Source organism: Triticum dicoccoides, chromosome 7A, assembly GCF_002162155.2.
Source record: "Triticum dicoccoides isolate Atlit2015 ecotype Zavitan chromosome 7A, WEW_v2.0, whole genome shotgun sequence".
NCBI lineage: Eukaryota > Viridiplantae > Streptophyta > Magnoliopsida > Poales > Poaceae > Triticum > Triticum dicoccoides.
In genome coordinates, this window is record NC_041392.1 from 6,771,806 (window position 1) to 6,786,703 (window position 14,898).

The 14,898-nt window shown below is 44.3% G+C and overlaps 1 pseudogene; it reads left to right on the forward strand.

The window, feature by feature from the left end:
- Positions 1–291: 291 nt before the first annotated feature.
- Positions 292–9,302, forward strand: LOC119334645 (annotated as a pseudogene).
- The last annotated feature ends 5,596 nt before the right edge of the window (positions 9,303–14,898 follow it).

Consider the following 14,898-nt stretch of genomic DNA (forward strand, 5'->3'; position numbering starts at 1 on the left):
TTTTGGTTGATAACAAAAATTTGAGCTCGTGAAAAAAAATGCAAAATCGAGCAAGGCCATGGGAAAGCAAAATGGAAGAAAAGAGGCCAGTCCCATGTGGTTTGTGCGGCCATAGGCAGTTCCCCCCTGCAGTCCAGCTAGCTCAACGTCGTCTCCAGGACAGAGAGCTGCTCCAGCCAAACCAGGGACGGGAAGCGCTGGCTCAGTTTTTAGACACCGAACATTGATCAGAACAGCACACCAGTGCCGTCATCGGACATGCAGAGAGAGCCAGCAGAATACACATAATCAATGGGGAGGTCGCCGTCCTGTGGCAGTGAGGCCCCCGTGAAGAAGGGCCCGTGGACGGAGGAGGAGGACAGGCTGCTGGTGGACTACATCAAGTTGCATGGCACCGGCGGCAACTGGCGAACCTTCCCCAAGCGCGCCGGCCTCAACCGCTGCGGCAAGAGCTGCCGCCTCCGTTGGACCAACTACCTCCACCCCGACATCAAGCGCGGACCCTTCACCGATGATGAGGAGAAAATCACCATCCACCTCCACTCCGTGCTCGGTAACAAGTATGTATATTGTTCTCTGTTGCTTCTGTTGTACTATCTTCTCCAACTCCGGTGCCAGCCACTCTGTTGCTGCTGATGAGTTGAGCTTTAAACAGGTGGTCGGCGATTGCGACCCATCTGCCGGGAAGGACAGGCAATTTTATCAAGAATTACTGGAACACGAACCTGCGCAAGAAGCTACTCCACATGGGCATCGACCCCATCACGCACAGCCCGCGCACCGACCTCAGCCAGCTTACAGGACTCCCCAGTCTCCCTGCCACCGCTGCCACCCCCAGTAATAGCCTCTCCGGCGTCAGCATGGGCCCCAGTGCCTGGGACATGAATGCTGCCCAGCCCCACGCTGACGTGGCCAGCTTCGCCGGGGGCGGCTCGGAAATGAACACTCTCAGGATCAAGGACGAAGCTACCAGCTTCACCGGCAGCTACTCGGACATGAAACCTCCCAGGATCAAGGATGAAGCCAGCAGCTTCACCGGTAGCCACTCAGAAATGAAACCTCCAAGGATCAAGTATGAAGCCACTAGCTTCACCGGTAGCCACTCGGACATGAAACCTCCCAGGATCAAGGACGAAGCTGCAAGCTTCACTGGCAGACACTCGGACATGAAACCTCTCACGGTCAAGGACGAAGCCGCCAGCTTCACCGGCAGCTTCTTGGACAGGAAGCCTCCCAGGATACAGGACGAAGGCAGCTACTCAGGCGCTGGTGCTGGTTGGGACATGAACACTCTCTCCATGCTCCAGTCCAACGCCGCCAAGTTCCATCTCCTCCAGGGCCATTGTTGGGTGATCAGTGCTTCCTTGGGCGCCATGAGAGCTCTTGTTGGGAAGCTGGACATGCTGCTCCTAGATGATTCATCTTCTCAGAAATTCTTCTCCAAGAGGGTGATGGATGGGCTGCGCCTCCTCAAAGATGATGTTGAAGAGATAAGCTCCTACCTTGATGAACTGTCAGAGGTGGATGACCATCCCCCAATAGCCATGTGCTGGATGAATGAGGCACGTGATCTGTCTTACGACATGGAGGATTACATTGACAGCCTTTCATCTGTGCCACCTGACCGTTTCAACAGAAACAAGAAGAAGAAAAACAAGAAGATGATGACCATAAAGAAGAGGCTCAAATGGTACAAACAGATCACATACGTCACGCAAGTGTCAGAACATGGTGTCAAGACCAGCAAACGCGTTCATGTTAGTGTTGTCCCTCGTCTTCCCAAGAAGCCCAAGATTGCGGAAAAAATTTCACATTTCAGGATCTATGTCCAGGAGGCCATTGAACGGTATGACAGATATAAGCTCCATTGTTGCAGCAACTTGAGGAGACGTACATTCTTGTCCACTGGCCATATGCTTCCAATGCACTATGAAGAAACCAACGATCACGTTGTAATTGATGGCCGGATGAATGAGTTTATCGACTCACTGGTGGCTGATATTGCGGCAGGTCAGCAGCAGCTCAAGGTGGTATCTGTCCTTGGATCTGGATGTCTGGGTAAAACCACACTTGCCAAAGTGTTGTACAACAGAATTGGGATGCAATTTGATTGCAGAGCTTTCATTCGAGTGTCTAAAAAGCCAGATATGCAGATACTTTTCTGCGACTTGTTCTCGCAACTCCACCAGAAGAAGCGGCCACTACATGCCAATTCTAATGAACTTGGCATCAGCGACATCAATATCAGCAAACATCTGCAAGATAAAAGGCACTGTTAACCCAGTTCTCTTATGCTATTTATTCTAGTTTACTGTAAACACATCAAACTGCATTTCTACTATTAGCCTGACACAATATATCTGATATGCGTGAATTCCTGGCAGGTACCTAATTATTATTGATGATTTGTGGGACGCATCAGCATGGGATATTATCAAATATGCTTTTCCAAATGGAAACCATGGCAGCAGAATAATAATAACTACACAGATTGAAGATGTTGCATTAACATGTTGCTGTGATCACTCAGAACATGTTTTCGTGATGAAACCTCTTGATGACGATCACTCAAGAAAGCTGTTCTTTAACAGGCTTTTTGGTTCTGGAAGTGACTGTCCTGAAGAACTTAAACAAGTTTCAAATGAAATTGTTGATGTATGTGGTGGTTTGCCGCTAGCTACGATCAACATAGCTCGTCATTTGGCAAATCAACAGACAGCAGTATCACTGGATTTCCTGACATACATACGTGATTCCTTGTGGTCACAATCATGGTCAAGTTCTACTTCGGAAAGAACAAGACAAGTACTGAACCTCAGCTACAATGATCTTCCTCATCATCTGAAGACATGTTTGCTGTATCTTCATATGTATCCAGAGGGCTCCATAGTCTGGAAGGATGATCTGGTGAAGCAATGGGTGGCTGAAGCCTTCATCAATACACGAAAAGGGAAGGAAAAAGATCAAAACTGGATGGAGAAAGCTGCAGGAATCTATTTCGATGAACTTATTGATAGAAGATTCATCCAACCTTTAAATATCAACTACAACAATAAGGTGTTGTCCTGTACTGTTCATGAAGTGGTACGTGATCTTCTTGCACACAAGTCTGCGGAAGAGAATTTCATTGTGGTAGTAGATTATAATCGAAAGAATATATCACTTTCTCATCAGGCCCGTCGGCTATCTCTCCTCTTTGCCAATGCAAGTTATGCCAAGACACCTGTAAACATCACAAAGGCGCAAGTTCGGTCACTTAATTTTGTTGGATTGTTCGAGTGCATGCCTTGTATTGGAGAGTTCAAGGTTCTCCGTGTTCTGAACCTTCAACTATCTGGTCATTGTGGCGACCATGACCCCATAGACCTCACTGGGATTTCAGAACTGTTGCAGTTGAGATATTTGAAGATTACAAGTGATGTGTGCATAAAACTACCAAACCAAATGCGAAAGCTGCAATGTTTGGAAACGCTGGATATTATAGATGCACCAAGAGTCACTGCCATCCCATGGGATATTATATATCTCCCACACTTGTTGCACCTGACCCTTCCTGTTGACACAAATCTGCTGGATTGGATTGGCAGCATGACTGACTCTGTAAACAGTCTGTGGAGCCTTGGCAACCTGAACTACCTGCAAGATCTTTATCTTACCATTTCTTCTGCACATCCTTCTGGCCGTCCAGAGAAAAACATGGAAGCTCTGGGTTCTTTACTAGGAGGGCATGGCAACCTGAAAATTATAGTAGTGTCTCATGGCCCATCGGTTAAAGATATTGTTGTTCCTGGTGCCTCAAAAGTAATCATTTCCTGGGATGAATTGGAACCTTTCCCACTTCTCCAGAGATTTGAATGCTCGCCGCACAGCTGCATCATATTTTCCCGAATTCCTAAGTGGATTAAAGAACATGGTAACTTATGCATTCTGAAGATTGCAGTGGTGGAACTGCAGATGAGTTGTGTTGATATTCTCAGAGGATTGCCTGCCCTCACTGCTCTGTCACTGTATGTGCGGTGCGCGCCTGCTCAAAGGATCCTCTTTGACAAGATGACTGGGTTCTCAGTTCTCAAGTACTTCAAGTTGAGGTGTATGAGTGGTATCCCTTGGCTAAAATTTGAGACGGATGCAATGCCTAATCTCTGGAAGCTCAAACTAGGCTTCAATGCCATCCTCCAAATGGACCAACATCAACTTGTCCGCATTGAGCGTATGCCAGGCATTAAAGAAATCTCCATAAAAGTTGGGGGTCCAGCTGCTCATATAGAGTGTGCCATGAGGTCCATCGTTAGTAATCATCCGAGAAATCCTACAATCAACATGCATTTGGTGAATTCCAGCTCTTATGGTGCCGAAAGCACGAAACAGGACCTACCCACCAACTGGGATCTTGAATTGCATGGAACCGCCGCAACGCCAATGGAGTTGGAGACTCCGGCCAGCCATGTCGCCACCGCCTTCTCTGACCACAACAACTCCATGGAGGACGCGGACATAGAGGCGCTCCGCCACCTCTCCGACAACCTTGCCGCGGTCTTCCGCTCGCCAGACGATTTTGCCTTCCTTGCCGACATGCGCATTGTCATGCCCGGCGCCCCCGACCTGCATGTGCACCGCCCCGTGCTCTCCGCACGGAGTCCCTTCCTGCACGCCTTCTTCGTGCACCGCACCGCCGTCGCCAAGGGTGACCGACTGACCGTCCGTGAGCTTCTGGGCGAGGAGGTGGAGGTTGGGTACGAGGCGCTGCAGCTGGTGCTCGACTACCTGTACACCAGCCGCGTCCGTGACCTTCCCAAGTCGGCATGCTTTTGCGTCGATGAGAACGGCTGCGCCCATCTTGGCTGCCACCCCGCCATCTCCTTCATGGTGCAGGTCCTCTTCGCCGCATCAACCTTCCAGGTCGGCGAGCTCACCAACCTCTTCCAGGTCCACCTCTTCCTCCCCTTCTCTGTTGTGTCGATTTCTTTAATGCTATATTTCAGCTGAATAAGATAGATCCTGACCCTATCATACTATTTCATCTAAAATTCTTTAATTCAATACTATTACAAAATAGAGATAAACATTACACTTGTGCTGAATATGCTGTACTCTTTAAATTGGTGAATTTTTTGTTGGGTACTAGGACATGTTGAGTTGTTTGGAGATCCGTACTAGGGTGCAACATCCATTTAGGTTCAAGAAGAAAGACTCACTTCTAACTCAATTTGATTTAGGAGTGGGAATAAATCGAGTTGTCTGTGTGTGATGGCATAAATGTGTCATCTCTTTCAATTTCAAAAGGTGTAACGTTAGATGTGTTCAATATGCAAATGATGCAATCGGTAGTTCGTTGTGTCATTTTGATGATATTTCAAGGGATTCTTGTTTTCATCTTTTTAGGGAAAAGAAAGATAACTGTTCAAATCATGAAAATGCTGCACTTCCAGGCGTGTTTGAGAAAAACTATTGAACGCATGAGTGGTGTTGATAACTTGATACGGGGCATGGGCCTACTTCTTATTGCATCACAGAAGGCAGTTCATGAAAAACATGCTTGGGTCAAACTATTCAAATCTAGACTCCATGATTACCGACAGTTGACAATTATAATAGCACCTAAGATTCCTAATGTTTATATGCTAGCAATTTTGAGACGGGGCCTTAATTAAAAATTTGCTTTTCCCGATTTTTTTTGGTATTTGTAATTTGATATATAGTTCTGACTTTGATGCAGATGACTTGTGTGTCTATCACATGATGATAATTCTTGTCGAGTTACTACTTGTAACAATATTGTCGTATTGTTTCGCATTTCTAAGGAGCCAATATTAAGACACGTTATGCCTTTTTTTTTTCATGCAGCGGCGTCTCCTTGACGCCCTTGATAATGTTGAAGTGGATAACCTTCCATTGATCTTATCTGTTGCAAACTTATGCAATAAATCTTGCATGAAACTGCTCGAGAGATGCCTTGAGATGGTAGTCCGATCAAATCTTGATATGATTACTCTTGAGAAAGCATTGCCTCCAGATGTTATCAAGCAAATTATTGGTTCAAGGCTAACTCTTGGGTTAGTTTCACCCGACGACAAGGGATTTCCCGACGAACATGTAAGAAGGATACTCAAAGCTCTTGATTCTGATGATGTGAAGCTAGTGAAGAAGCTGCTCAAGGAAGGGCAGACTAATCTTGATGATGCATTTGCATTGCACTATGCTGTAGAACATTGTGACTCGAAAATCACAACAAAACTTCTGGACATCGCACTTGCAGATGTTAATCATAGAAATCCAAGAGGTTATACTGTTCTTCACATTGCTGCCAGGCGAAGAGATCCTAAAATTATTGTCTCTCTTTTAGTGAAAGGTGCTCGACCTTCCGATCTTACATTTGATGGAAGAAAAGCAGTTCAAATCTCAAGGAGACTCACAAGACAAGGGGATTACTTTGGGAATACTGAAGAAGGAAAACCGTCTCCTAATGAGAGGTTATGCATTGAGATACTGGAGCAAGCTGAAAGATGTGATCCACAACTTGAAGAAGCATCAGTTTCTCTTGCAATGGCTGGTGACTGTCAACCTGAAAAGTTGTTGTACCTCGAAAACCGAGGTAATATTCATCTGCAAAATGTGTATTGTTCAAAATTGCCTGTTTGGTATTGGTTTGCACATGGTTGCATTTTGCATGTGGAGTGAAGTTCGCCATGCTCAACTAGCCAATGTGCTACTTTTTTCTTCTCTTGGAAGTTGTGTTCTTACTCAATTATTTGCATGCTATGTAGTTGCTTTGGCGAGGATAATGTTTCCAAATGAGGCAAGAGTAGCAATGGACATTGCTCAAGTGGATGGTACGTTTGAATTTACCCTTGGTTCTAGTTCAAATCCACCTAACAAAGATACATCGGCCAACCTTGATCTAAATGAAAATCCTTTCAAAATGAACGGTGAACACTTAGCTCGGATGAGAGCCCTCTCCAAAACAGGTGAGGCACAACTTGCCTTTGTATAACCACGGTTCTTATATATTACTATTATTCATATATTCCACCTAATAATACACTTCTTTAGCTTAGCTGCTGTAGCATTCTTAATAAGAAAGCTTTTGTAGTTGAAATTGAAATCCAACATGTTATCAATCCATATGATCTAAATAATTGAAGAGTGAAAACTAGATATTTAGAGCAAATATGCACTTGTCTATAATAATCATACAAAATGCGAATCAGGGGTTATGCTAATGATTAGTCTTTCCTCTCTGCGTGAGAGAGAGGGGGGGGGGGGGCTGTTTGAACTAGGTGTGCTAGTTGTGCACTTGTGCACAAACATTTTTGGGATTCAACTGTAAAACTATGTTTTACCAACTTTATGGGTCGGGACTAATTGCAAGCTCAATGTTTATACCAGTCGAGCTCGGTAAACGCTTCTTCCCGCGATGTTCGAATGTGCTTGACAAGATCATGGATGACGAAAATGGTTCCCTCGAAAGAGAAGCATCCTCCGAGAGGAAGCGGAGGTTCCATGACCTGCAGGACACACTTCTCAAGGCATTCAACGAGGACAAGGATGGGTTCAGGTCGGCCCTTAGGAGACGAGCACCTTGGCCCAATTCTTCCATATGCCACAGAGTTAGATCTCCGCAAAATTTGGGGAGGGGGGGTGCAGCGTCTGATCTAGAGTATGCCTCCAGGACCGCCATCAGTAATCCTCAGAGCAATCCTAGAATCAACACGCAATTGGTGGGTCACAATTCCAATGTTGACAGAAGCAGAAAAGGGGAACAACAACTTGGATGACATTCTTATTTTATTTTTTGAAATTACTTGGATGACATTCTGAACGGTGAATACAACAAGAGATTGGAGAGACCAGCTGATAAAAAGGTACCAAGGATCCTTGTACATGGAAGAAAAGCAGTTCATATCTTAAGGAGACTTACAAATCATGGGGATTACTTTGGGTATACTGAAGAAGGAAAACTGTCTCCTAAAGATAGGTTATGCATTGAGATACTGGAGCAAGCTGAAAGATGGGATCCACAACTTGTAGAAGCATCAGTTTCTCTTGCAAGGGCTGGCGACTGTGAACCTGGAAAGTTGTTGTACCTCGAAAGCCGAGGTAATATTCATCTACATAATGTGTAGTGTTCAAAATTGTTTGTTTGGTATTGGCTTGCACACATGGTTGCATTTTGCATGTGGGAGTGAAGTCCGCCATGCTCAACTAGCCAATGTGCTACTTTTTTTTCTCCTGGAAGTTTGTTTTTACTCAATTATTTGCATGCTATGTAGTTGCTTTGGCGAGGATAATGTTACCAATCGAGGCAAGGGTAGCAATGGACATTGCTCAAGTGGACGGTACTTCGGAGTCCACCCTTGATTCTGGGGCAAATCCACCTTCAGGGAAAGAACAGGCAACCATTGATCTAAATGAAACTTCTTTCATAATGAATGACGAACACTTGGCTCGGACGAGAGCCCTCTCCAAAACAGGTGAGGCACAGATTGCCTTTGTATAACCACCGTGCTTCTACATTATTTATATTTTCAACCTAAATAGCAGTACTCACTTATTTAGATTATCTGCTGTAACATTCTGAATAAGAAAGCTTGCGTAGCTGAACTGTGAAACCCAACAGTCTATGGATCTGTACTAACTGCAAGCTCAATGTTTTTTTTACCAGCTGAACTCTGTAAACGCTTCTTTCCGCGTTGTTCAAATGTGACAGACAAGATTATGAATGATGAACCTGAGCTGGCTTCTCTTCAAAGAGACGCATCCACCGAGAGGACTCGGAGGTTCGGTGACCTGCAGGACGCGATTCAGAAGGCATTAAGCGAGGACAAGGGTTCGTCTAGTCTTTACAAATCTGGGTCATAGTTCCAAAACGGATGACATGACAAAGCAGCCAGAAATGCATGCTATATTGTGGAGTACAGCAATATATCAGATTGGAGCACAACTGGAAAGTGGCCAGAAATTCAGATTGTGCCTTTTATAAAAGAAAAATTTCAGGTGAAATTAATCTAGAACTCGGTTCTCTTCTCGGATCGAACCTTCTACAAACTGCAAGCAGCCGATTGTTTGGAACTGCAGTTAACATTTAACGCCAGAACACGTTCATGGCATGTGCTGTTCTTTTCTCTGTTCTGCACTTTTGAGGTGATGCTGTTGTGTAATTTCAGCAACTAGTACAAATTTGTGGGAACTTGTAGCAGGTAGTAGTAGATTAATTCAGTTCACACTGAAATGCGCTACTGATAGACCAGCGTGTCAGTTCAATTCGGCACGCTCAACTAATTCTTCTTGGCATGTACTATTCGAGTTAGGTGCCTAGCTATGTATATGAGAAGAGTGAAATAAATATATGTCACTTGTCATACGGTAGCTCTTCCCATATGACAAGTGAGATATATTTATTTTGTCTTTTTTTCCCTCAGGTTTATAAGATTTTCTTTGTTTCTTTCTTCGGTTTTCACCCCCTTTTGTATTGTTTTCTCCAGTTTTTTCTTTCTTTTTCTTTTTCTCCTTTTCTTTCAACACATGTCTACTTTTTTTCATACACATTTTACATTTTCGTATACATCATATACATATTAATACATGCTTAAAATTTTTCCAATACATGATTAACATTTTTGAAATACATATTTTGAATACGTGTTGAACAATTATCAAATACATGAATTTTTTGGATTGATATGAGTTTTTTAAAACTCATGAATATTTTTTGTACATTGTATAAATATTGTTTTTAAATGTCACTAAAATATTTTTGAAATGTGTCGACATTCAAATACACATGGAAATATTGTTTTTTTGTACATTGTATAAATATTTTTGAAATGTGTCGACATTTAATCATGAAATATTTTTGAAAACGTGTGAACTCATTTTAAATGTCTCAATTTGTTTTTTGATACAATCAACATTTAAAAAATTACGCTACTCCCTCCGATCCAGATTAATAGATGCAGCCTCTATACTTTTGCATTGCATTAGCACTTTTCAAATTTGTGGGTTTTAATTTTTTAGTTTTGATTATATTTTTTGGATTAATTTCGAAAATAGGAACAGAAGAAAAACAAATAAAAAACAGAGAAGGGAAACAAATTAACCTGCCTCAAGCTACTTGGCCGGCCCATTAGTAGGGATGTTGAGGCGAGACGAGCTTGTGTCTTGCTGCGGGTGAGACATAGCCGCTCCCAACACTACTAGTAGTACTTCCAGCCGGAAGAGGATTTGTAGCACCGGTGCTCCACCCCCCCTATATAAACACTAAGTTCAAAAAAATACAGAGAAATTTGAAATAAAAACTGGAATTTTGGAGTATCAATTTGGGTGTTCGATATACTTTCGTGTAAAATTTCATGAAAAAATATATCAGGAAAGGTATGCATGGCAAAAAAGATAAAAAAAAATCCTATGTACAAAAAAAGACTGTTTTAATGGATTTTTGTTCGGACAATATTTCCTTCGCCACAGATACAATTCCTGGTATATTTCACAAAACTTGACACGAGAATAGATTGGGAACCCAACTTTGATATTCCTTCAGATTTTTTTGCTTTTTTGGTATTTTTTACGTTTAATATTCGTACAGGGGTGTGGAGCACCAAAGAGATCATGTGTATTTTCCCGATTGTGCCTTTCTACATTAAAAAGTTTCCTTTTAGTGGCTAGTTTACTTTCCGGTGTTATTTTAATAGCACATGTTTATAAAGAGAATGTGTATTATAACATGGTGTGAAAATTCAGAGCCACACAATTCTAAATTGTACAATCCAAACCATGACACATTTGTATCGTTTGTTCAATCAAAGATGATATCTTCAAATTAATTAAGAGCCCATATAAATGGTACTCCCTCCTTCCCTATATACAGAGCCTACTACATTTTTCGAGGGTGCCGTTGATTATTGATAAGATTAATAATATATGAGATGTATAATATGAAAATTACATCGTCATTAGAAGCTTCTTGTACGTACGAATTTGATGGTGTGATTTGTTTAACTTGCATGTCATATATTATTGCTCTAACATGTGATCAAAGGTAGCCTTGAAAAACGCATTAGGCTCTATATACGTGGAAGGAGGGAGTACAAATATAGAAATTGGTGAAGCAAGAACTGTGAACATGGCACAACTTTTCTTAAACTACAAGTGTCCCCATGATTCACCACAATTGAATGGATAGCTAGGGGGGAAAATGCTCAGTGCAAAATAACACTTTTTAGAAAAAAAATGTTATATCATCTGTGCTGAATGTTCATCTATTTCAACCAAAAATATGCACCTGGATTGTGAAAATAGTTAACTAAATAAAAATTCTCAAGGAAAGGTTAAAATGGTAAAAAATATTTCGTGAAGTATGTTATATGACATTGAATTAATGCTCCACTAGAGTTTGAGAAGAATTTTCAGCAGTCAAGACAAGAAGAGAACCCACATAGTACAAAAAACGACAATCTAAGTTCGACGTGGCATCCAACGACACTCGTCAAAGGTATTTTTCACGTTAATACCTGCTTGATCTCCACAAAAGAGTTGATATCTGTTGGGTCTCTGTTGCTAGTCTTTCTTTGTACAGTTCTCTTGTTTATTGACTATTTTTCCTTTACAGACTCTTCTGTTTTGACAGTTTACTATTATAATTACATTGTTTGCTTATGCTTGCTTATTTAGTGTTTCTGTTGGTGGATACCAATATTAAATATATGGACACATTTAGTGTGCAATGTTTAATTATAATTTTAGTAATTTGCTACAATAGAGAATGTTAAAGTTTTGAATTAATTTATACTAACTTATCTCATAAGTTCTTGTCAAGTTTTGTGTGAATAAAATTTTTAAGACCCAGGAGAGACTATGCTATTACTCCAGGATGCGGCCTGTCGTGGGGGGCTCTTTGTGCCGTCTGATCTGCTCGACCAGCAAGCACCGGGCCGACCTGCCCCGACAGTTTATTATGGGTGGACCGCAGGGTCGCATAGGGCCACAATCATCAGGCAGTTTCGGTAGCACCTGTGATGACCCTGGTGTGCGTTGCCCCGCGCACTATAGGGAGGCTAGAAGCCTGTCGATGACTTCGGCCCCAGGCACTGGGCTGGCCTATCAGGACTGTTGGCCCCATGACGTGCTGGTTCGATCACGCTGGCCGGGGCCTGTGTCACGCTCGTACTAGCATCATCGATCGGCTCACGCGTCAGCAAGCCTGCTGCCCGTGTGCACCGGCTCGCACGGGGACCTGGCCTGTCAGGATTATTTGGGCCCGTGTCGCGCCCGTGGAGTCGGCTCACGCATACTGGCTCTTTTTTTAGACCATTTGCATTTCTGCCCCTAACTCGAACCCACTACTCATATTTACCTCTAATTTTGAAGCATGCTCAAATTTGCCTCTCTGCCGTTAAGTCACTACTCAGAAATGCTCTTCCGTCCAGTCAAAGGCCCATGTGTACTGTAGCAGACGAAAAGTGCTACAGTATTGGACGGAAAGTGCTACAGTACTGTACGGAAGGGCATTTCTGAGTAGTGATTTAACGGCAGAGGGGCAAATTTGAGCATGCTTCAAAATTAGGGGCAAATATGAGTAGTGGGTTCGAGTTAGGGGCACAGATGTAAATGTTCCCTTTTTTTAACACAGTATAAACGCAAACGCTCATACATACGCGTATACACTCACCCCTATGGACGCACGTACATACCCTATCCTTATGAACACCTTCGAGAGACTGAGCCGGCATATCATCTTGAGATTTACGAAGTCACCGTAGGCGCCTCGTCGTCTACGGAAATGTCTCCACCAACTGAAAGCTCCTTTTTGTATTCCAAACTTTGTAATCTTTGAGTAATAAAGTCTTGGCTTCCAAAAAGAAGCTACGCGTGGTTTGATCCCACTAACCAGAGCCGTCTGTCGAACAGACCACAGCCGGACAGCCACCACGCACGAACCCACCTGTGGGCTTCTAGAAATTTTTCTTAAGTCGCTTGTGTTTGGCGGCTACATAAAGGGCGCGCTCATGATGCCTAGCAACCCTAGTTTCTTTTTCGGACTCTCTCACCCGATCCCTCCTCCCATCCCGTTGCACTCTCTTCTTCGCAAGCGGCGGCTAGCGTAGCTTTGCCTCCTCCTTGCCTCCATCCCACAATTCTACACCAGGAAGGACGGATGCAACTGGCAAGGCACTGGTGCAAGAACCTGGTCTGGGCGGAGTGCCGTTTGCATTGCCAACCGCTAGGACTCTTGGATCCCGATGCGGAGCGCCGCCACATTTTTGCGGCGACGTGAGTGGGCGTCCGTCTCCTCGAACGTGTAGGAGCGGCGGATGGCGTCACAGAGGGCCTCGTCATCGTCGCTGGAGGGGGCCAGCGGCTCCGGCGCGGATATGCAAGACCCACACTCAAAACAGTTGGCGGCCTCCTCTGCCGCGCTCTTCCTTGCGCGCTGATACACGCAGCAATTGGGTTACAACTACCTTGTGGACAGGAGCACCCGGTCTCGCCCAGGAGGAGCAGCTGTTGTCGGTGCCAGGCACCACTGGACCCCTGCCGCCTAACGAACAGGCAGGGACCGTGTTGGGCTGCCGTGGGGCGCCATGGAGCTACAGCTACCCACCTGGGCCGCCGCCGATGCCGTGGATGAAGAGCTCCCGCCCGATCCATCCTCGATCAGCTGAGCGGAATGCGGAGCGCTAGCTCCTCCTCGTCGCCAGACAAGCTTCTCCTAGTCGATCGAGTCAGACTGTCAAAGTCACTGTCGATCCATTCCCAGACATGTCGGAGGGGAGGGGAGGGGATAGGGAGGAGAGAGGAGGGGGAGGAGAATGAAGTCGAGTGGAGCAGAAAGGTTGACTAGGGTTTGATCGTCCGGCTTCGGGGTATTTATGGAAACATGTGTGGAGACGGTGTGGGCCATAGTGGGTTTGTCCGACGTGGCGGACACTCCAGGGCGCGTACGGGCCTACCTATATCCCCCAAGATATGGGTTCGATATGAGGGGTGTCGGTCGGCTCCGACGTATAGAGCCGGTATGAGGGGTGCAGCTGGGTCGAGTTTTTTTATGGATCAGTGACCGGGCCGTCCGCATGGACATATTAGGGGCATTTGAGGAGCTCGGTTGTAGATGCTCTTATTTCCTTAAGAAAAAGCTAGATATATACTACAAGGGCGACCCTACGCGTCCGCCGGCGGATTATGTTCAAAGATCCGCCACCTTCACTGTTGTTTGATCCGGCGCATCCATCGGCCCGACTCTTTCCTCACAATTGCAACAAAGACAGTGTTGCGAAACCGTTTGCACATATCTCTTGTTGCGGAAACTTCTGCAACAAAGATTTTGTTGTAGACTTTTTTTCGCATTAACTTTTTTGAAACATGTGTGGCCTTCGAATGGACTTCTGCAACACAAATGATGCTGTAGAATTTTTTCTCATCTTAATGCTTTTGTAACATAGACGTTGTTGCGGGATGACTTCTGCAACCCAGATGATGTTAGAAAAATGGCAGAGGCACGTGTCTAGTGATGTAGGTCTTGGGCAGCTGATAAAGGCTGCATGTTGTTCGATTAAACTTGTATCTGACGATTGCACGTGTGATGCAATTATAGTCGTGATCAGTTGGGTGATTCTAATCATTGTTCTTTTTGCAACAAGGCCTTAGTTGCAAAATGTTCTATTCTTTAATTTTCTGCAACAAAACCCTTGATTCAAAACCTTTTCTTCTCTAATCTCCTGCAGCAAGACCCATAATGCTGCACAATCTCTTGTTCCCTATTTTTCTGCAACAAGACTCTTGTTGCCAAAATTGCAACAACATCTCCGTCACACCTAATTTTCTGCAAGAAGGCGTGTGTTGCGAAAAGTGCAACACATCTCCAGCTGCATCACAGCACCGGTGCAGTCATCGTTCGCTGCCACC